General features: G+C 40.0%; 1 long non-coding RNA gene across 1 annotated transcript; it reads left to right on the top strand.

The window, feature by feature from the left end:
• The first annotated feature begins 4,147 nt into the window (after positions 1-4,147).
• On the top strand, positions 4,148-8,114 carry LOC129350139 (uncharacterized). The gene is made up of 3 exons (XR_008603416.1): positions 4,148-4,437; positions 6,717-6,842; positions 7,942-8,114. It is a non-coding gene; the product is annotated as an uncharacterized LOC129350139 (long non-coding RNA).
• Positions 8,115-23,046: the final 14,932 nt, after the last annotated feature.

A 23,046-nucleotide genomic window follows, 5' to 3' on the forward strand; every position in this document is an offset into this window, starting at 1 on the left:
TGCATGGTTAGATTCTGCCGCACTTTACGCCCAAATGTACACTTGAATCATTAGTTTATTTGAGAGGTGTGTGTGATCTAATGCTGCCCTGTATGAAAACTCCTTAAGACCATATGCCTTATTTAATTAAACATTTATCATATTCTGGTTGGTAACGGTTAAATAATAAACAAGCTTACTCTGTGTAAAGTCATCTTTTATTAAATTTAAACATGACATTGTGCACATTAAGGCAGAATGCTGAATAATTATGCTGTAAAGACGACTGTAAATGTTGTATTTACACAAAGAAGGATCTTTATTAGCCTCCTGAAGGAAGCTAATCTGTTCTTGGTGGACCATATGATGATCATTCCTCCTGTAAAGGCCTGTAAGTGGATGGTGTTAAAGTTTCCCGTGGCCTAGTTAGATGCAGCTTTTTCACATTATTCTCAAACCCACCCCAGCGTTTTATCAGGCACACTCCAAGGCCAAGTAGTGGTGAGTAACATTTGCTCAGGAAATTAGGAGTTGGAGTGGAGATTGCCTGGTGAGAACTGAAGGGTTCTGCTGCAGATTTCTCCTGGGCTCTCTCCCAGCTTTACAGTTGTCACAGGCTGACAGTTGCCCACAGATTTCCTGAGAATTTGGTGCAAAGGCAGATGGGAATCTCCCAACACAGATCAAAATGCAATCTTTTAGCAAGCGGAATTATCCCGGGCCTGTATGTCAGTTTACATTCCTCTGAGACAAAAAACACATTTTGGGAGGCTGTAGGATCAGATATGTAGCACACAGTTGCACTTGAGAAGATGCAGGAAATTATTTGAAAGTTCTTGTCAGCAGACTGCTACAGCGAAGCACACAGAAATGGGGAAAAGCAGGGCAGTGTGACACACTGAGCCATGCTGACTGTCTCTTAGGAAATGCTCCATCAATGTTGCAAACTATAGATATAAAGGGTTTAGTTGCACCACATGTCTTTTCACAACAAGCCAGTTTCCCCCAATTAAAAAAAAAAAAATCATTTCAAGTTGTTGGCTGAAGAATAGAAAATGCAAAGATTTTTGCTCATTTCAGTGCGAATTGAGTTGCTTCTCGGTTTTCTACCAGAATTTTCAATTTCTGTAAACATTGGATCTCTTTGATACAGTGCCAGCAGATGAAGGTGATGTACGTGAACACAACCACAAGGAACAATTCAATTTATTGACCAAAAATGTCAATGGATGTAATTGTCTTCTGTGGAAAACCTAAGAGTACCCTGGCCTATGGAGCTCCTTTTGCAGAAAGAATCTCTTGTTGGCAATTTCGACTGTCCACCATTGTCTGACATCCTTTTGTTTTTTTCAATGCTTCAATGCAAAATTTTCTTTAGTCCTAAAATATGATCTGAGGATTGATTTGCATATGCTCCCCATCTCAAATCCCTCCACAACAAATCATTGACTTTCCTAAACCCCATTTTTTCTTTTTGAGCGATTCCTCGGTGGATTTGTTTGTCTGCTTAGGATGATTATGCTGTTGAAGGGTCCAATTCTATTTCAGCTTCAACTTTCAGACAGATTTCTTCATATTATCTTCAAGCACTCTTTAATATAATACTAAATTCATAATTGAATCAAAGACTGCAAGCTGCCCAGTCCTTGCGGCAGTAAAAACAACCGAAGACCATAACTTTCCCACCACGCTTCATAGTCAGTATTCTCCTGAAAAACTATGATGTGGACCAGACATGTCTACTGTTTTTGTCTGTTCAGAACACATTATTCCAAAAGGCCCCAATTGGACAGTAAAAGCTTTACATTACAAACTTCCCATGTCAAATTTGTGTTTCTTGGTTGCAGATGTATGCACTGTGACACCAACAGTTACCTGCAAATCTTGTGCTAAAATTCTTTAGAGACTTCTTTTTGCATCGAATGGTCTGCTGTTGGGTTTTTAATTGGCTGGTGTGGACATTCCTAAAGGAAAAAAACAGCCATCATTTGCAATTGTTGTCGCTTTTATGTGATTTTTCTTACATTGGAATTATTTATTCCAAATAGTTTTGAGTGCTTTTTGAAAGTATCTTGCATGACTGATTTTTGTTTGATTTTGTTCTGCAGGCCTTTCAAGCTGTTTAGGTCTTTGTATGGTGATACGACATCCCCCAACGATGAAGGACATAAGACCCCAGATGTCAGAGGTTTCAACAAGACAAGAAAGATTTCTGTTTTCACTTCCTTAAGAAGTTCTAATCACTGACTAATCAGGAACCCCTGATTCTAATTTTATAGAGCTGAAGATGTGATAAATGCAGGTCTGGCCATTTTTCTATTTAAAGGAAAATGACTTCAGAATGCCAATTTTGTGTGTCATTTGTTTGAGAATATCTCTACAATTTAATTTAGCAGACACTTTTATCAAAAGGGATGTATATCTGAGAGTAGATACGACACAAGCAAGGATCTAGTCAGGAGAAAACAATCTGGATAAGTGCCATAGAACAAGTTCAAGTGTGATAATAGGACCTTGGTGTCTACAGGAAGTGCAGGAAGTAATAGGAATTTTTATTATTAAATTTTTGCTTTTTGCTTTTTTTTTCAGAGCTTTGTCTTTAGTCATTTCTTAATGTATGTAGTATATGATCTTTAGGCCTAAATTTAGACACTGTTTTATAGTGGATCACATATTAGCATATGCAAATATGTCCAAAAAGTAAACAACGTACTTTACACTTTGTAGCTGCACACTAGTTACAAAAATACTGTGATTATCTCCCCTTTAGTTATTAAGTATTCACACTGAACTGCTTTCTTGCATTTTTTCCAGTGCCAATTCCACATCGCTGATTACTGAAAAGGACACTCCAGCGGTTTTACACAAAAAGATCAGATTCAAAGGTTGTGAAATCTCTAGATGCTACCATCTAAATCCAAATTAAAGCTGCAAGCAGCGTTGGACGGGTCCTCGCATTCATGCTCGTCGTCGAATCCACGCACGTCCATCAGGTGGCGCTGCGACCGAGAGTGTATATTGGCCTATGGATGTGATCACGTCCGCACTCTGATGACACATAACATTTCAGGCAGATCGGACCATGTCCAGGCTAGTTATAGAGCTTTTCCTTCTATCCACCAGGTGGCGTTATGACTGTGGCTGTATTTCAGCATGTGAATGTCATCAGGACTGGACTCTGATCATACATGTAAAGTTTGAGGCAGATTAGAGTATGTTTAGGGCAGTTACACAGCAGTTGATGTGTCATGTCGAAGCATCAAAGTTTGGGAGCCTGCCATGGCCACGCCCTCAGACTTTTGTGGAGCATTTTGATAACTTTTGATCACCCATGCCTGGAGTACATCCTGGCTGAATTTCATATCTGTCGGTGTTACCCTGTTTGAGTTGATAGCTTTTCAAAATGTCTAAAAATGACCCAAAATTGAAGGTTGGTGTTAAATTCTAGAAAGAAGAAGAAGATTAAAGAAAGAAAATACATAAAAAAGAAGCAATTAAATAAATGGGAAAAAGTTAAGACAATTAAACTTTTATAAAGTATGGGGGGAAAAAAGATGTAAGAAATTAAAGAATTGTATTTAATAAATAAACAGGAAATTTGTAAATAAGTGTTGTAGTCTTTTGCAGTTAATTGATGGATAGGCGTAGTGAGAGACAGCCAGACAATGGGGTAGAAATAAGAATGAGAACAACTAATATAGCACAGGGTTGCGAGCGGGAATCGAACCAGGGCCTCAGCATTGAGGACCAACTACGTGCGTCAGTGGCTTAACGTGCAGAGCTATATGATCACACATGTTGGCTGTCAGCAAAGGTGTATCAATCCAATAGAAAGTCTAGGGGTAGGGTTCGGGTTACAGAGGAAGGTCCTGACAGTAGCAATGTACCAAAAACATGGATATAAAATTATACATTTTTTCATAATTTAATATTAAGTCACACTAGCCAAAAAATTCTTAGAATAAAGTTGGGGTTTTTCCTTCAGCCGTTGTGGTTGCACTGTACCTTTAGGTTATCTAGATCTACAACGGCTGAAGGAAAAACCACGGATTAATTTCTCAGAATATTCGGCTGCTTAGTATTAACATTAAAAATATTTATGTATAATATTAATTACCCTATTTTTTTCATTACAACTGTAAGGACCTTCCTCTCCAACCCTAACCCTACCCCTAGACTTTCTATTGGATTAATACACGTTTTCAAGACCAGAACATGTGTGGTCATGTAGCTCTACGGGTTACGCCTGTGATGTTCAGGACTCATTCTTGTATTTTACACTCTCTGATGTTTTCTTTTCTTCATGTCTAGTGTGTGAATCATTTCTGGTTTGTCTCTTCAGTGTCTCATGTGGCCCTGCAGCTTCTCCTCCTCCACCTCCTCCTGAAGCCTTCATCTTCTTCATCATCAGCTGCTCAGTGACTCTGTTGGACGTCTCACCGTGTGGCAGCAGCTCAGGTCAGTGGTGAAGATCCTCTTTATCAGCTCCACACCCACAGACGTAGTGAACGCAGCGTCTGTTGTTGTGCTAATAAGAAGCTGCATCTGAGCAGCAGCAGCTCTGTTCACTCCAGCCTCAGTCACACATGGAGTCAGAGCAACACTCTGTCAGAGCTGATTCCTCAATGTTAGATCTGATTAATCTCTCTCTAGTAACAGGTTATGTACCACAGGCTTTTAAGGTTGCTGTAATCAAACCTTTACTTAAAAAGCCCACTCTAGATCCAGATGTTTTAGCCAACTATAGACCAGTTTCCAACCTCCCATTTCTCTCCAAAATTCTGGAAAGAACAGTTGCAAATCAATTATGTGAACATTTACAAAGGAATAGCTTGTTTGAAGAGTTTCAGTCAGGCTTCAGAGTGCATCATAGCACAGAAACAGCTCTGGTGAAAGTTACTAATGACCTTCTCATAGCATCAGATAATGGACTGGTCTCTATACTTATTTTATTGGACCTTAGTGCAGCATTCGATACAATCGACCACAAACTTTTATTACAGCGACTAGAACATTCTATTGGCATTAAAGGGACAGCACTGGACTGGTTTAAATCCTACTTATCAGACAGGTTCCAGTTTGTGCATGTCAACAATGACTCTTCTGAGCATACTAGGGTTAATCATGGAGTTCCTCAGGGTTCTGTCTTAGGACCAATACTGTTCACATTATACATGCTTCCCTTAGGCAACATTATTAGGAAGCACTGTATTAATTTCCATTGTTATGCTGACGACACTCAATTGTATTTATCTATGAAGCCAAATGAAACTAATCAGCTAGCTAGACTGCAAGATTGTCTTGAGGACATAAAGACCTGGATGACCTATAATTTCTTACTACTAAATTCAGACAAGACTGAAGTCATTGTATTTGGCCCCAAACATCTTAGAGAATTGCTTTCAAAGCATATAGCTACTCTGGATGGCATTACATTGGCCTCCAGTACTACTGTGAGGAACCTCGGTGTTATCTTTGACCAGGACATGTCCTTTAACTCGCACATAAAACAAATCTGTAGGACTTCCTTTTTCCACCTGAGAAATACTGTGAAAATCAGGAACATCCTGTCTCAGAGTGATGCAGAAAAACTAGTCCATGCATTTGTTACTTCTAGGCTTGACTACTGTAATTCCTTATTATCAGGTTGTCCCAATAGCTCTCTGAAACATCTACAGCTGATCCAAAATGCTGCAGCCAGAGTACTGACGGGAGTTAGCAAGAGAGATCATATTTCTCCTATATTGAATTCTCTTCATTGGCTTCCTGTTAAATCTAGAATAGAATTCAAAATCCTTCTTCTGACATATAAAGCTCTTAACAACCAATCTCCATCATATCTTAAAGACCTGATAGTACCATATTAACCTAGCAGAACTCTTCGCTCTCAGACTGCAGGCTTACTTGTTGTTCCTAGAATCTCTAAAAGTAGAATGGGAGGCAGAGCCTTCAGTTATCAGGCGCCTCTCCTGTGGAACCAGCTCCCAGTTTGGGTTCGGGAGGCGGACACCCTCTCTATTTTTAAGACCAGGCTTAAAACCTTCCTTTTCGACAAAGCTTATAGTTAGGGCTGACTGGGGGACCCTGACGGGGTATGCTTGTGTTTTCATTTGCACAACTGACTTCCCCTCTTGACGTCCCTTAGTTCTGCCCCTAGTTATGCTGCTATAGGCCTAGACTGCTGGGGAACCTCTCTTGATGCACTGAGCCCTTCTCTAACTACCTATGTATTTACTACATATACCATTATTGCATTACATTCACTCTGTTTCTTTCTGTGTCCTTTCTCCGAGTGTCCCTGGTCCCAGAGCTGGATGCTGGATGCTTCAGATGTGTGGCTGTGTTTTATGGTCCTTGTGTCCCACCCCCCACCTCTCTATCTCTACCCCTCTATCTCTACCTTTCTACCTCTTCTGTCCCTCTCAACCCGCCCGGCCAGCAGGCAGATGGTTCCCCCCACATTAGAGCCGGGTTCTGCTCGAGGTTTTTTTCCCTGTTAAAAGGGTGTTTTCCTTGCCACTGTCGCCTTTTGGCTTGCTCTGGGGGTCAGGCATATGGGTTCTGTAAAGCGTCTCGAGACAATTTGACTGTAATTGGCGCTATATAAATAAAATTGAATTGAAAATTGAATTGAACTGAGAGCTCTCAGCAGTTTTCTACCCATTTAAGAACAGGACAAACCGAACAAGCTGTTGTATCGATTTGTCCACGATTTCCTCTCATGTGTCCATTTTAAGGAGTTTGCAGTCAACCAAGGCCGACTCAGAATCACTCCCACCGGGAAGATCTGTGAAGGAAGGTCCACCCGGCTGGTCCAGAAGCTCCGGTCCAGCAGAGCAGCGTCAGGATGGAGACGTAACCGGGTGAGTTAACTAGAGAGGCGACACATTCACATAGAAAATCCAACAATTCCTTCTGTTTTTACAGTTTGTGACTCTGGTAAATGGTGTCATTTTTCAAAGCTGGTGGGTTTTGGGCTTCACAGATTGAACCTAAATGCTTTTCTTAAACAAACTGCTGAGCTGCTGCACAGTGAAATGTTTGAGTGGAGCTCAGGATGAAAGCATCAGAGCTGTTTTACATGTTTTTATGTTCAGCTAATATCATTTCCTCTGGACAATGTTTGTGGTGTTAGAAGTGGACGTTTGTAGGGAGTTTTCAGTTGTAATACTTAAATGCATAAATATTTGCAGTGGTGGTTTCACTGCAAGCATCTACTGATGTCACCAGTGAAGTAAATAAAAACAGCATTTGTTGAACTTTACGCCTCTCAGTGTCTGCAGTTAGTTTAGCTGAATCAATGCAAAGATATTTCTATTTTTCTACATGACAGGAATGTCAGTGAAATCCAAATGCTAAGAATAAACAAGTGATCTGCCTGGTCACAGATCCCACTTTAATCCAAAATAAAGACTTTGCAAGGAAATGAACTTGAAATATGAGCCACCAGTAAAAGTTGTGATCAGACAGAAGGGCCTGTATTTTATCTTTGGAGAAGATTAACATGTAAGTTTGTGCAGCTGATCAGTGGTGAGGCCTGTGGATGACTGGAGATGTGTGTGGACACTTAGACGAAGCAGCAAATGTGTTGAAAATGAGTTGTCTTCTCAGAGTCTTGAAGATGTTTTGTCAGAGCTAAGAAAGAAGTAAGAGATCCTGCAGGTGATTGTTGAGTGGTGTTGAGGAATTTGAATGTAGAGGAATAGCAAAGAGATTTTGAAGATATTTAAGCCATAAGTTGTATTTTATTTGTTTGCTGTTCTCTCCCATTTGTAGTGAAGAGAAGTGATTTGACATGAAGAATGTGATTTGTGTGGCTTTGAAATTGTGTTAAAATGTAAAAATGAGTGATGAGGAGAAGAGTGTGACTTTTTAGTATTGTGTTTTTTAGCGTGTTCTTTAAAAGTTGTAGGTCGATTATCTTCTTTTTTTGATTTTGTGGATTGTTTTTTTTTCTTTCAGTGTTGATGTCACCGCCTTGACGAATAGAAGAAAAGCCTGTGTTTGGGTATGTAGGACTGGTAGTCCAGAGGTAGTGGTGGTGGTTTGGAACCTGGAGAGTGCAGGTTTGATCCCCCACCCTGCTCAAGCTTTTTTTTTTTTTTTTACATTTGGGCAAAATTTGCCAAGAATCTGCCTTCGTGCCTTCGTGCCTTCGTGCCTTCGTGCCTTCGTGCCTTCGTGCCTTCGTGCCTTCGTGCCTTCGTGCCTTCGTGCCTTCGTGCCTTCGTGCCTTCGTGCCTTCGTGCCTTCGTGCCTTCGTGCCTTCGTGCCTTCGTGCCTTCGTGCCTTCGTGCCTTCGTGCCTTCGTGCCTTCGTGCCTTCGTGCCTTCGTGCCTTCGTGCCTTCGTGCCTTCGTGCCTTCGTGCCTTCGTGCCTTCGTGCCTTCGTGCCTTCGTGCCTTCGTGCCTTCGTGCCTTCGTGCCTTCGTGCCTTCGTGCCTTCGTGCCTTCGTGCCTTCGTGCCTTCGTGCCTTCGTGCCTTCGTGCCTTCGTGCCTTCGTGCCTTCGTGCCTTCGTGCCTTCGTGCCTTCGTGCCTTCGTGCCTTCGTGCCTTCGTGCCTTCGTGCCTTCGTGCCTTCGTGCCTTCGTGCCTTCGTGCCTTCGTGCCTTCGTGCCTTCGTGCCTTCGTGCCTTCGTGCCTTCGTGCCTTCGTGCCTTCGTGCCTTCGTGCCTTCGTGCCTTCGTGCCTTCGTGCCTTCGTGCCTTCGTGCCTTCGTGCCTTCGTGCCTTCGTGCCTTCGTGCCTTCGTGCCTTCGTGCCTTGCTTATGGGTAAATCTCCTGGTTTTCCTTTTTCCCGGACCCATCCTTGAAGTCCAGTCCAATCCAGTGACACTCCACACCACAACCTTTCCACTCCCATCCTCGACAAGGTTCCCAGCGGGGATTCGAACCATGACCGTCCACATGACAGACACACACCCTCTGTGTGAGCTATCTGTCACACAAGGTCCCTGGTGGAGTTTGTTGTAATGATGGTTGCAAGAGGTTGTCATGCAGCCAAAGTGTAAAAAGAGCCTTGAGCTGGATTCAAACCAAGGACCTCCTGGATGAGAGGCAGATAACTTACCACTGCACTATCCTTCCTACTGGGTGTAGCTGTTAGTTTTCGTAAATGATGGTACACAAAAGTATTAAGGAAGTGAAGATAATAAAGGTACTAAGGTACCGGGGAGGCAAAAAACTTACCTCTACACCACCTGTCCTACAAGATGTTGCTCTAACTTTGCTTAAATGATGCTATCAATTAGTACTGGCGCAACCAAACGACAAATAAAAGGTGTGAGTGGAGATCTGAATCATGTGAGGTTTGTTTCTGAGACTGAATACACCCAATCTCATCTGATCTGCAAAGCTAAGCAGGGTTGGGCCTGGTTAGTATTTGGATGGGAGACTACCTGGGAATACCAGGTGCTGTAAGCTTTTTACTTCTCCTCACAACCTGAACAACACACTGCTAGCGACAGCTATCAACTAAAACCTCTTGGTTTCTTTATTATACACTCTATGAGGTGGATAAGCTGCAGCTCATGCTGATTTATTGCTGCTTCTGGTTGGAGCCAAAGAACAAAGGCTTCACCTGTTGGAGCAGCTGATGTCCTGCAGCCTCTTCACCACAGAAAGCCTCTGACAGCTTCAGTTCTTTACACTCTGACTGCAAGACACCAATCACATAGGAACATTTACATGTATGGAACAAAGAGCTGAGCTGACACTCAACATATGTTTGACCATTTATTGATAAAGACATTCAAACATGTCTAGAGATAGAACACCAACGCACGGTGTAAGAAAGGTCAGAACAGACTTCACCTGCTCAGGAAACTGAGGTCCTTCGGGGTGCAGGGAGCAATTCTGAGGACCTTTTATGGTTGTGTGGTGGTATCAGCCATCCTGTATGGACTGGTCTGCTGGAGCAGCAGCATCACGGCTGCAGACAGGAAGAGACTAAAGAAACTGGTTAAGAAAGCAAGCTCTGTCCTGGGCTGGTGGTAGACAGGAGGATGATGACAAAGCTGTTGTCTATCATGGAGGACATCTCCCACCCCCTGCAGGAAACAGGACCATCACCGGCAGCTCCTTCAGGGACAGACTGCTTCACCCACGATGTTTGAAGGAGGTCCTTCCTTCCTGCAGCAGTCAGACTGTGTTCAATCAAGCCTGCTCCCAGTAGTTCAGATCACCCATGAAGTAACTGCAATAAAATGTAAATAAGTCAATATGTGCAATTTCACAGGGTTTTTTTTTTTTTACAAGCATTTCTATTTCTTCTCTAAGGAGAAAGCATCTATTTATATCTGTGCACCGAGTGCTGCTTTTTTTTTTTTTTTAACTTTTTTTCCTATCTGCTACTGCCACACTGAAAATTTCCCCACTGCAGGATCTACCTATCCATCCATCTATCTATGGTCCATCTACCTCCCTACCTATCTATCCATCCATCCATCTCTCTCACGGGTGTGGGGGTTGATTCACCTGTTCTCAATCACCTTAATCCACGAAGGCCCGGTTCTTCATTCTTCCGCTCTCTGCCAGACCACAGACTTTGAAACCAGAACCTTTCTCCTACAATTAGTCTGGTTTCCCCTTTTTGTTTTCACCTTGGTTTAGTTATCCTTCCTGTGTTGGTTTTAGTTTCATTCGTTAAATAAACTCCTTGTAATCTTTGACCTGTGTCTGCAGATGTCCTGTGACACCAATGATCCCATCTGATATTTAGCATGTTTTCAATTATTGGTCCCATTTCTTAAAAAAAAAAAAAAAAAAAAAAAAAAAGCCCCCTGAAATCTGATCAGATAAATGAATGTGAAACTACTTTGGGTCTGCTGCAGCTGTCTCCCTCTGATCTTTGTCCTGCCCACAGCACAATCTGATCAGTGAAACACTGAAGGACAACTTCAGCATGTAAAACATAAATAAGCAAAGGCTGCAACTCGTGATTATTTTAATTTTAACTTAACTTTATGTGCTGTTCAAAAACTTTATTTTTTCTGCAAATGTGTAGTGATTCCAAATCTTGGTTATTGATCTCCTTGATTACAAAAAAAATCTGTATCGACCCGGAAAAAAAACAAACATGTCAGGCACCCTATGATGTTAACTGTTTGCCTGAATGTTTTTGTTTAAAATCCTCAGTAATAACCTTTGACTGGTTGCTCTTAACCCTGTAAAACTCACTGCTGCAAAAATACATCAGCTTATTTTTTAATTACTATTTTCTATTATATATATCTGAAATAAACCCTAATCTGTGGGTCTGACAGCAGCGTGAGGTCAAAGAAGCTGCCATCAGCTGCTGCACTTCTGTCCGTCCAGCAGATGGAGCCATGGAGCTGCAGTGAAGTGAAGAGCAGCACAAGGCAACCACCACTTCCATCCACTGACGCATTCAATTTGACTGACGCTAATGTTTTATTGACTTCCAACCACTAAACCAATATGATCACTGATGCACTGAGCTGAAGAAGTAATGTTACATTTCAAACATAACTGGGGAAATAACCGAAACTTCTTCCTTAGGAAAGGAGAAAGTATAAGAGTATAAAGGCAGTGCAAGAATAAATAAGAAAAAAACGGTGCAAAAATTGCCCATAGCATTATATACAGATGACTTTATTCTTAAAAAAAAAAAACAACAAACATGTAGAAGACTATATACAGAGGATCAGGTTTCAGGTATAGATAGATCGACAGATGAGTCACCATTTTCTTTGGGAATCATCATCAATGTGTTCAGGCTTATGTTACCACATTTGAGGTGAATCTGATCAACGTGCTAAGAATAGTACATCAAAGTGTGAAAAATGTCAATTTCCTGCTACCACAAGGTGGCGCTATGACTGTGAATGTATATAACCACATGGATATTGTCAGGGCTGGACATTGATCACACATGTCAAATTTCAGGCAGATTGGAGCATGTACAGCTGAGTTAGACACCACTTCCTGTTTCATGGCGAAGGATCCATTTTTTTGGGAGTCGCCATGGCCACGCCCTTTGAAATGAAATGAACATTTTGATAATTTTTCATCAGGTCGCGTGTTTGCATATATTGGCCAAATTTGACGTCTGTCGGACTTATCCCCGATGAGTTATTAATTTTGAAAAATTTACAGCTAATTCAAGATGGTCGACTTCCTGTTGGTGTTAGGGCGTGGTCATGATTGACTTTTTTGGGTTTCCTGATGTGCTGAATATGCATACAAAATTTTGTAGCTGTACATGAAACATCGTGCAAGTTGGCCTAATGATCAAATTTTCAATTTTCCAGGGGGCGCTATGGAGCCATTTTGCCACACACATGCGCAACTCCCATAAAATATCAAATTTTTCGCAAGGCCTGATGAGCATGCCACGTTTGATGCGTTTTGGGGTATGATAAGGCCGCCAAAAAGGCAATTCAAAAGTCCGGAAAAGAATAATAATAATAATAATAATAATAATAATAATAATAATAATAATAATAATAATAATAATAATAATAATAAATAATTCCTTGCATTCCAATAGGGTCTTCGCACCATTCGGTGCTCGGACCCTAATAAATACCACCTGTCTTCTTCTCTCAGCTCTTTAGAAGCGCTGATCGTGAGGAGTTTAAGAAAAAGTAGTGCTGTTTGACCTCAATGATAAATACATCTAAGACAGTTTAAAGAGGCCTTATTGATCACAAACAAACCAGAGAGGGTTGGAAACTGAAAGCGCCATCATCAAAGAGTGCCAGCTCTCCACTCACCCTCTACATGCTGTCTGCTATATTACACAGCGGATCAATAATGTTGATTAGTGCTGTGTAGAGGTTTATGCTGCAACATTTCCCTGTTATTTATTAGCACTGTGAGCAATTAGAGGGGGTTTTTTAGTAGCATAATGCATTAGGCTGGTTGCCACCACAAGGTTGAATTTAAGGTTGTTTGTTTTTTTGTTTGTTTGGTTGTTTTATATAAATTCAGGTATGTGCTGAAATCATCTTCACTCAGTAAGATGCATGTGTGCTTCAGGTTAAAATCAATAAAGACATTATTGCACCACTTAGTTCACAGTAATTCATCAGCTCAGCTCTAAGAAGTCATTAGGACACGTTAAGACAGCAAATACACTTGGTCGCCAATGATACAATGACGTAGTTTGCATCAAAACTGCTACAAAGGCAATAGTGTAAATAATGGCATGTGTAGAAATATAATCAGGGATTTGTGTCTCAAACACAAATATGTGGGGAAACTGTCTAACAGACATGTCAAACTGTACCAAAAAGGCTTTTCCCCAGCACTCAGAAATAGACTTTACTGGGCTCAGCCACATATAAACTATAAATGCCGGTGGTTCTGCTAGAACACACACAGTTTCTCACAGTGACAAAAGATGCTTTCTTCTAATAATGGTGCACAGAGCTTGTGTTCTGTGCCTTGATGGTGTGGTTGTTCTGAATTACCGGGCCCCAGCATGCTACTGCAGAAAGATGGGGAGAAAAGCAAGGCACAGCCACAGCACCAGTCAACCTGCACCTTTTTAAAATTTTTTTAGGAAAGTGCAGGATAAGTAAAGTTTCTAAAGCTAACAGAAAAATGGCAAAATGACATCTGGCGTAGAAGGCTATAAAACAGTAATAAATGAATGAAAAAATAAATAGATAGCTTTTGTAGGTGAAGATGTTTTCTTTGTCTGTCAGCCACCAAGGCTGTCTGACACTATTTGCTTTTTTTTGGGACTACCGTTGTTAGAGGCAAATCCCACTTGGATTCATCTCCTGAGTTTTCCTTCAATCTCAAAGCTACTTCTTCTACAGAAGTTCCCATTAGCACTTCTTCTCGTCATGTCAGTCTGCCTTTGAGGGAAAGAAACACCTTTTGGAGGAGTCGATTGTCTGGAGACCTGAGAGGAGTCTGAAACTGTGCTCACCTGTCAGCTCAGGTCTGTGTGATCTGTAGGACATTTGGTTCACCTGCCTGAGCCAACAGGTGGGTTAAACACATCAACACACCTGCGAGTGATACAACTAGCAAAGGAAATAAAACTTTAAATACACAAATACTATCATATATTTGGTTTGGTAGCAACCCAGTGCTTATAGAAGTCATATTGCTTGTAATCTTCTCAGACTGTTATATCAGCAAAGACACAGAAAGTAATTTTTTGTCATATTTAAAATGTTTAAATTCATTTGTAGATGTTAATAATATACTGATATACAAGCACATAGCCACTGTAAGTTCTCATAGAATGGCATTTAGCCAACCTGGCTCTTCCTGCTGCAGCAGCGACATCACAACACACAACTGAGCTGCAACATACATTACAGCGCTGACATTCCTTAACAAAATACCCTGAGAAAGAATTTATTTTCCACTTATTGCATTTCTTACTCTCATCAGAGTCTGTCAGTCTGAAACCTTGGAATAAATGGACTCGTGTTTTCTTTTTATCAACTAAATACAGATGCATTCTCAAAACGGTTGCTGCCCAAATGATCTCATTCTCAAACACACACATGTAGACATGGAAGGACACCTGGGAAGCAGCATTAGTCAGTCACAAAATCCATGTCATTTCCACACTTCATGTGATTCTCTCTAAACCGCTTCACTTCCTGACACTTAATTACTCCACTACTTACTGCCTGATGGATTTTGGTTGGTGTGTTGTCGTTTAGTTTTGCTTGTTAGATTCCTATTATCCCAAAAATGTGTTTGTGTCCCTCCAGGATGCTCTGGGTTATATGAAGTTAATGGTTTTTCTTGTAAAACTGAACGGTATTTAACTTTGATGCAGCTTTTAGCTTAAGTTACCTCAAGGGCAATTTACTTTGTATCTCTTTTTAGACATGTTTCTGGAGCATTTTTTGACTGATGCACTTTAATTTTGTCAAAATGTTTCAGCCTGAGATTTTTTAGTCAAAACATGAACCCACACGGTTGGGATAGACCCCTGTCCCCCCGCGACACTAATGAGGATTAAGCAGAGTATAGGTAATGGAGAGATGGGGCAGACCACACACTGAAAAGATTTGGATTGTGGCCTGCATGGCTCTTTTAAAGAATTACAAATTTTGACGACGGTGCTCATCTCCTTCTATCGAAAGGTCCCATTAAAACTTTTCCTTGTATTTTTCAGGAGCATCATTGCTAAATCCTTTTAGGAACAGCCAGGATGCCTTGACTAGCATATTTGTGACTCTTTTGCAGTTGCAATATTTTGAAAAAACTGGTCCAAGTGTGGGTTTTATATGCACTTTAACATGGAAACTGATGCTTTGGCTATTTGAAAGCAACAGCACCTACATATTATCACAGTTTAAAGAGATGTGTTGAGCTTGTTAGTACATAGTTGTCTACAACAGACATGGAGCACCATGATCATTTGGTGCCATGTTTCTCCAATATTCACTGTCACGCTCCTGTACTCTCCATTACATTCACCAGCTGGTCCTGAGAGCGCAGACACTTAATCAAACTATAAAAAGTTGTGGCTGCAAAACCAAAATAATGAGTGCAAAAACTGCTTTGCAGAGCAAAGTGCATGCTACAGAGACACATGACACCTTTTTATGCACAACTGGATGTAGCTTTTGGTTAAAATTAAAAGACAGTTAAGTATAGCTGCAGAAGCTTTTGATGAAACAAGTTTTACTTCTCACATATACAAAGCTGGAAAGATGTGATTGAACTTTATTTTGGGCATATTAAAATATGCATCAATGTGGTGGTAAGACATTCAGAAATATAGCATCTACTTGCATGGCAAAGCATCAAAAGCACAAATAATACAGAAAATCTAAACAGGAAAACCTAACTTGGATGGCATAATTAAACAAAAAGAACACATACTATAACATCTATGAACACAATATATAATTCCACGTGATGCTGTTCCATTCATTCTCCCAGCTGAGTTTATTTTCAATCGTCCTTTGCCTCTTTGTTTTATCTGATTAATCTTTTTTAACTGCTCAAAGAAACTTTTATTCAAGCAGAATGCAGAAAATTCCAGCAATGTTCCATCTTTTGTACAGTAATCCACATTGACTTCAGGTAACTTCTTTTTAGTAGTAAAAATCTAAACTTCAAACAGGTCACCTTTTCCTTTAAAACTGTTTCTTCAGGATTTTTTTCCCTAGGAGGAGAACAGATCTTCTAATCCTTTGATCCCTTCTAATTAAAGTCTTTAATTTGTTAATTGCATGTTGGTCCCTTTGGCCCCAGACCTAGAACTGTGTCCTTGTCACCGCCTCTACTAACACGGAGGGATGTAAACTAAAGTAAAGTTTACCTTCGTTCACCGTTGAGTGATTCATCAGCTGCCTTGTCGCCATGTTTGGCTCACATTGGATGAGTATTACCAGAATTGACAGTCAGTTTCTTAATCCTATTTGTCCAGGAGATATTGGCTCCTGTTTCTCACCACAAAGAGCTTCTCGTTTATTAGACTGCTGGAGGAGCGATGGGTCTAAATAAACGGATTAGTAATGAAATCGTTTTAAAATCCCCTCCTTAATTTCCTGAGGTGAAAACTATTGACGGATAATAAGTGTTGCAGCTATTCCCTGTACCCTCTGCTTTGTTTTGTCTCTGCATTGTTGATGTCTGCATTTCCCAGATTGCATCTCATGGTCACATTCAGCTGTCGGTTAAATGTTTTTTGTTAAAAGAATCCAATGAAAACACTCAACAATCATCCATCCTCTGTGGCTCCAAGTTAATCTTTAATAGCAGCTCATAATACATTAAATTTACAAGTGAATGCACATGAATGGGCAGGATGGTCAATGTGAGACTGAGTCAGACTAAATTACAGTGTTTGTGCTCATGGCGACGAAGGATCATGTCAACCAGTGCTCACCAATGTGTTTTTAATCGTTTTTTGGGGGCAGCTGTGGAGCCCAGTGGAATAAGTTCTGTCAGGCTTTGGAAACAATGACAAAATACACAAATATCTTGTCGATGTATTAAACTGTGGTTTATCATGTGATGTGTTTCTCTCATCGCTGGACTTGATCACTGTAATTATCTTTGCTTTCACCCTTATTTTGATGACATTTTTTCCTCTGCCTTTGGAAACTATCCTGATCAGACTGAACTGTCATTTCATTCCAGTTCATTATGCAGCAAGTAGTGATCTCTGGCAAGAGTTCCAGTGTTGTCTTCCAAAAATCACATTCCGATACAGCAAAACTGTATCTCAATTATGCAAGATCAAGGGATAAGATTTCCACTTTTAAAGGGTCACAAGATCAACATTCAGAGGATGGAGAGGTGGTGATGACATACTGTAAGTCTGACACAGGGCTTTCAACCAGGAAATATGTTTTTGCATTCACTGTCACACCGTTATACTTAGACATACATAGAAACCAAAAGCTACCTGACAAGGTTTGATATGATTGAATTAAAATATAACCTTTTCACAACATGTTTGAAGATGCTGCTCTTGGATTCCGGGTTAGCAAGTCCTGTATCCTTAACCCATTAAGACCTGAAGCACCCATTAACCCTCCATAAGCTGCACAGATATCCAGTTCTAACTGACCTTGTAAGTATGTCAGCTTTCAGGAGCTTCTAAACAACTCCTCTCATCTTTTTTCTGGTGATTTTTCTCTTGATGTTTTGAATGACTGGTGGCAAAGGATGTTGACGTTTCTCTGTTTAATCTCAGCCACAAAGCTCTGGTTGATTCATTGGTTTTCCAGCTGCCAGTAACAGCCATCTTTAACCTGTTGGAATGAATTGAAGACAGCCATGATTACTGGCCCCCCACAGCACCACTCGTACTCACCCCTTCTCTCTCTGCTCCCTTCTCTCCCCCATTTCTCTCACCTCAACCCAACTGATCGAGGCAGATGGTTGCCTTGAGATGACTTACATCTTATCATTTCGTGCTACATAAATAAGACCGAGATGTGTTGAGTTGGTGGGGATTAATTGATGTGGAATCAGTATTAATGCTGTGTTTGATTAAATTCAGTGGTCTTACATTTCTAAACTCTGCTCCACGTCTCTCTAGACAGCTCTCGAGGGAGAAGCATTGATTGAGAAACTTTGCAAACCGCTACTCTGATGCTGCTCAATGTGACAGCATTAAAAAAATTTTACTTTTTATAGGCTATATGAACCTTGTAATGTTAAGCATTGTTGAGAGGCTGTTGTGTGTAATATTTTGCTAAAATTGTTGTAAAATATGAATGGGAGCCTCTGTTGATTTATCCAACATGTCAAATATTTAAGTAGCCAGGTTTCTTGTCAGCCACAGGTCTTGGCAAGAAGTCAATAGCGATATATACTGTCAATAAACACTTCATTGCGTCAGTAATAATAAAACTGTTTGATGGCTTTACTTAAATGCAAACCACCATAAAAACTAGTGGAGTCCTTTTACCTTCCACTGCTCTCTTCAGTGCACTCGTCCCCAGCTGTCCCCAGAATCCTCCTAGTGAAGGTATGGCTGATGAGGACTTGCAAGGTGGACTAACAAAACCCACAATCCTATGTCTCCCACCACCTCTACCTGCTCTGATGGTGTTGATGTTGGGGTAAACATGGAAACCAGTCTGGAAGTCCCCATCTGGTGGTATCCAGTCCAAGCCAGCCATTCACAACATTAACTTCACTTTAAGTTAAGATGATTCCTTTACCCTTGTTTATCTATAGCTATATGGGTGAATTAATTTATTAGTTTTTGTGTTTTGTTTTTATTACCTGTGTACCATGGTAAATAGGCCAAAGTGGCTATATTAATTGTGAGGTGGTTGAATTCAATATAAACCTTTTTTCTGCTGGTATTTGTTAAAATTAGGTGAAAATTGGTTAAATAGGTTGAAAATTGTCAATAATTTTCTATTGACAGAAATTAAGCATTTTATCATGATAATGTTTTCAGCCATACCACCCAGCTCTAGTCAGCCATGTTCACTTTTTGCATTTAATGCAACACTGGAAAATTTCTGACCTCTAATGTGAAATTAGTTCCGCCTTAATAAATATAAATTCAAGTTGATCAGGAAATGTTGACCGAACAAGCACTACAAAGTATACCCAGTTTTAGTAACTGGGGGATGCTGGGAATGCTTGTCTTAAAGATTCTCAGTCAGTCAGATATTAAAATCACCTCTGGGATTCTAAACGCAGCACAATATACTTCCTGCAGTGTCTTACTAACTCTCTGAGGTGAAGTATATGTGCTCGGCTCAGCATCTCTAAAGCTCACAATCTAACATCCGTGTAATATATCCCATACAAATGTACTGGCACACAAAACAAGTTTTTGAGCGTTGTGCTGTGTACTGTACTGTTTGTTCCCACCAGTGCTGACCTGAAGTAGAAACAGCTCTCTGCATTTAAAGACATTGTTAGAGTTGGGGGGGACTCAGGGGGGAGGCAGACTGAGAAATGTAGATAAAGACGAGACGGAGCTGAGAAGAGACAAGAGGGCAAGAGGTGGAGGAAGAGTGATGGCAAAAACTGGAAAGAAATAGAAATAAAACTGAATATAAGAACAATGTGAGAGTACACAGGAAAAAAAAGAGGAAAAAAAGAAAAACAGTAACAAAATTGCAGAACTAGTGTCTCTGTTCTATGAGGTGAGAACATTCATAGTCAGTTTTTTTTTTGTTTTTGTTTTTAACAAGTACTTAACAGGTGTATTTTGTATGGACCCTTTTTATGTGGTGGAAAGCAGTAGTAAAATAACATATTAAAACTGGTGAAATATGCACTAAGCAGGATGTTAAACAGTAGTAATCCAGAAATCCATCTCTAAATGACCTCAAACACTATTTCTCATTTTGTGCTACCTTAAAGCTGAAATAAACTCACTCCTGCCAGTAGTATCATCCTTTGTGTGTATTGCAAATGTATTGTCTTTTAAATTAAAAATCTGACTAAAGGGTTTAAACATTAATTTATAGGAAAATATTTGTAACAGCCATCTTTGATGATTTTTTTTAAATCATATTATTAGCCTGTTTAAATAATAATAAGCTACATTAATGCATCTGTGCTTAGATAGTATAATGTTAGAATGCTGAAATTGTTTTTAATGAAGTGCAAATTCTCTCAAGGTGAATAAAAAGGGAGAAAAAAAGATAATTTTAGCCAGTACACTGTCTCTTCGTAAGTTTATAGAGTTTGAGGGTGTTTTCATTGAGCTTTATGATGAAAAGTGTTTTGGTGGCATGTAAATAAATTTCTTTTCAGTACTTCAATTAATGAGCTATGGGTGCAGGGATCTGAATCCAGCCCTACATTATCTTAATAACCATCTTGTAGCCTAAAACATCGGACTATTTTTAAACACGTAAGCATCATCATAGAAAGTCTTTAGCCTGACTTGAGAGAAACTCCACATGACAGCTTAGGTTGTAACACAGTGTTACAGTCTCATCATTTTTCTGGAGTTACCGTCTTACCAATATTTGACGCACAGTCTCTTGTCAATACTTATATATATTTTGATGTTTGGATCCATAATCTTATGTTAATATACTGCATCTATCTGCATACACTGATTTGTCATTTGAATGTTCATTAATGATAGACCAATGGATGATGGATAAATAAGCATATGTGATGTATAAATGGAAAAACAGATGTCTACACACCTATCAATTACATAACTATTATGGATGGAAAGAAATAGGTGGTTAAATTATATCTATATAATCTCTTCATCTATGTATATGCATTTCCCTCTATGATAGGTGGATAGTCAGATGAGGGATAAATAGGTCAATAGATGTGTGGACATCAATCTATCATTTCCACAAACCATATCCACTTATAGTATATAGGTAGAAATGTATTAAATATATTGCCTTTAAAGTGTCTTTTAACCATCTGTCTATTACAACGACCCCCACCCCTGTGGTAAGTGGCATTTCACTTCTATCAGTTTCAGTGGAATTGTTCAAGAACTGAAAGTTTTAGAAACAAACTTTGAGTTTTTATATGTAACACAGATGCATTTGGTCCTTGTATGGAAACATTATGTATGTGTCTAATATCTTTTCAGGGACTAATCACAACCAGAATGTGTCAGGTGGTACTCATATCCTCCAGACACCGTGGCTTACGGGCTCATATTAACGTTCAATGTCTGCCTCCACATTAATGCTGTTGGTCCATTTGTAAGAAGATTTTCTCTACATTTCCATGTTGCTGTGTCGAAGTACAAGGAACCAAAAGGGGTTTTTTTTTTATCCTGCTTCCTTTGCAAAAGTTCTTGCACTGAGAGTACAGCTAGAATCTGTAACACTCCATGCACACTGTTGATGTGCACATCCTGTTCTGTCTGAATCAAGAGAGCATTTGAAATATTTGTAGAACTCAATGAAAGTCTGACAATGATTCAAGAATTCATCCTCTGAGAATCATGAATGTCTGAGCAAACTGCATGTCAGTGTCTGGATGTTTCACTGTGGACTTTGTTAGAGAGACAGACTGGCATTGTCAGTCATCCGACAAAGTCTGATCACATGCAGAGAGGATGCAAAAGCAAAGACAGAGAGATGAAACAGAATAAAGACTTCAGATTTCGGCACTGGCACAGATTTTTCTTATTATTTTTGTCATGGCCACAGTTAGATTAGTGTGATTGGATGCAGGGAAGACAACCGTTATCACAGAGTTTTTAGCATAATAAGTGCTCCGCTAATTGTATGCTTAGATGATCAAATTAAATAGTGGGGACTATCTGTCCCATGTTAATGAGATGCAGGCAATCCATCCAAAAATATCTCATGGTTTCAGTTCGAGGAAAGTCGCAACAGAGTGCAACTGTTGCTCTGCTGTGATTACACATGTGGAAGCTGGCTTTGAAATATTAAATGTTTCCTGACCGTTTGGAAACATTTATCTTCCTTTAAACACTGTTATCTTTGAGCTGCACTTACAGGCAAATAGGCCACCTTTCTCACAAACAAAAATTTAACACAACATTATATCAGTAAATAATGTCTCGGGTTTGTCTGTGTCAAGGCTGTGGTGTTTGGCATCTGTAATATTCTGTCCAAGAAACGAGAAATGCTTTCAAAAATTCCAAGATTTCAACTATGTGCCAAATGGGGTTCAAGGAACCAAAAAACCCACAAAAAATGCTTCTGTCACTAATAGATGAAGAATTTTGAGTCAAAACACGATATTAGAACTCCAACAATTAGTTTATTTTTCAATTTCTTGATGAACAAAAATGGTTAGTCATTTTAAAATTGGTTGTCTGAGCCACTTTTTAAGGAAAACTGTCAATTAAAAATCTCTGGTTCTCAAATGTGAGAATCTTCTTTTCATAATTATCTGAATTATGCTCTTCTGGACCAGGCTTTGTTGGTTGCCTCCAAACTTTTTCATGGTGATCTTAAAGATCTATGGTCACCTGCAAATATAACCTCAAGACTCATCCTTTTAAGGTTGCACTTTTGAGTAGTGTCTTTGTTTATCTCCTGTATTTATACTGTGTGAAGCATCTTGTGTGGAAAGTTGAAAAAAGTTCAGCTGCATCGACTCAGGTGATTGTAGAAAATAGCTTCTTGCAGTAAAAGTGGAATCCACCAACTATCTGTTACCGAGAACCCCTTACTGTGTGAAAGCCTCTGTACAACTGTGGAACCCCAGGTGGATTTAAGTATAAGACTGTTGTACTCAGAGTGTGAATCTGGGCAATTCTGAAGCCATCAGAGTCACCAGGAGGTCAAAGGTTCCGCTGATGTGGTGAATCACGTCAAAGTGCCTGAGTGAATCTCTGTATCTCACTTTGAAAACTCAACTTTCCTCCAGTTTATGACATTTCCGATGTTCTGATGTACCAACAGCTGTCTGTCCACCCACCACTCTCCTCTGAGAGCATACTGACAGCCACCAACAGATGCAGTCAGACGCTTTCACACCCACTTATTTGCTGTAATTCCAGCTCCACTTATATTTGACTGTGTGCTTAAAGAGCTGAGAGACCAAGTTGACAATTAGCAGTAATGCGGCCCTCAAACCTGCCCCGTGTCAGTCTTTAATGCTGCCTTAGAGACAGAATTGACTTCCATCAGAGTATAGGAAAACTGCTGCAGTTTGAGAGATGCAGGCGAA

The sequence above is a fragment of the Amphiprion ocellaris genome, chromosome 12 (assembly GCF_022539595.1).
Source record: "Amphiprion ocellaris isolate individual 3 ecotype Okinawa chromosome 12, ASM2253959v1, whole genome shotgun sequence".
Classification (NCBI taxonomy): domain Eukaryota; kingdom Metazoa; phylum Chordata; class Actinopteri; family Pomacentridae; genus Amphiprion; species Amphiprion ocellaris.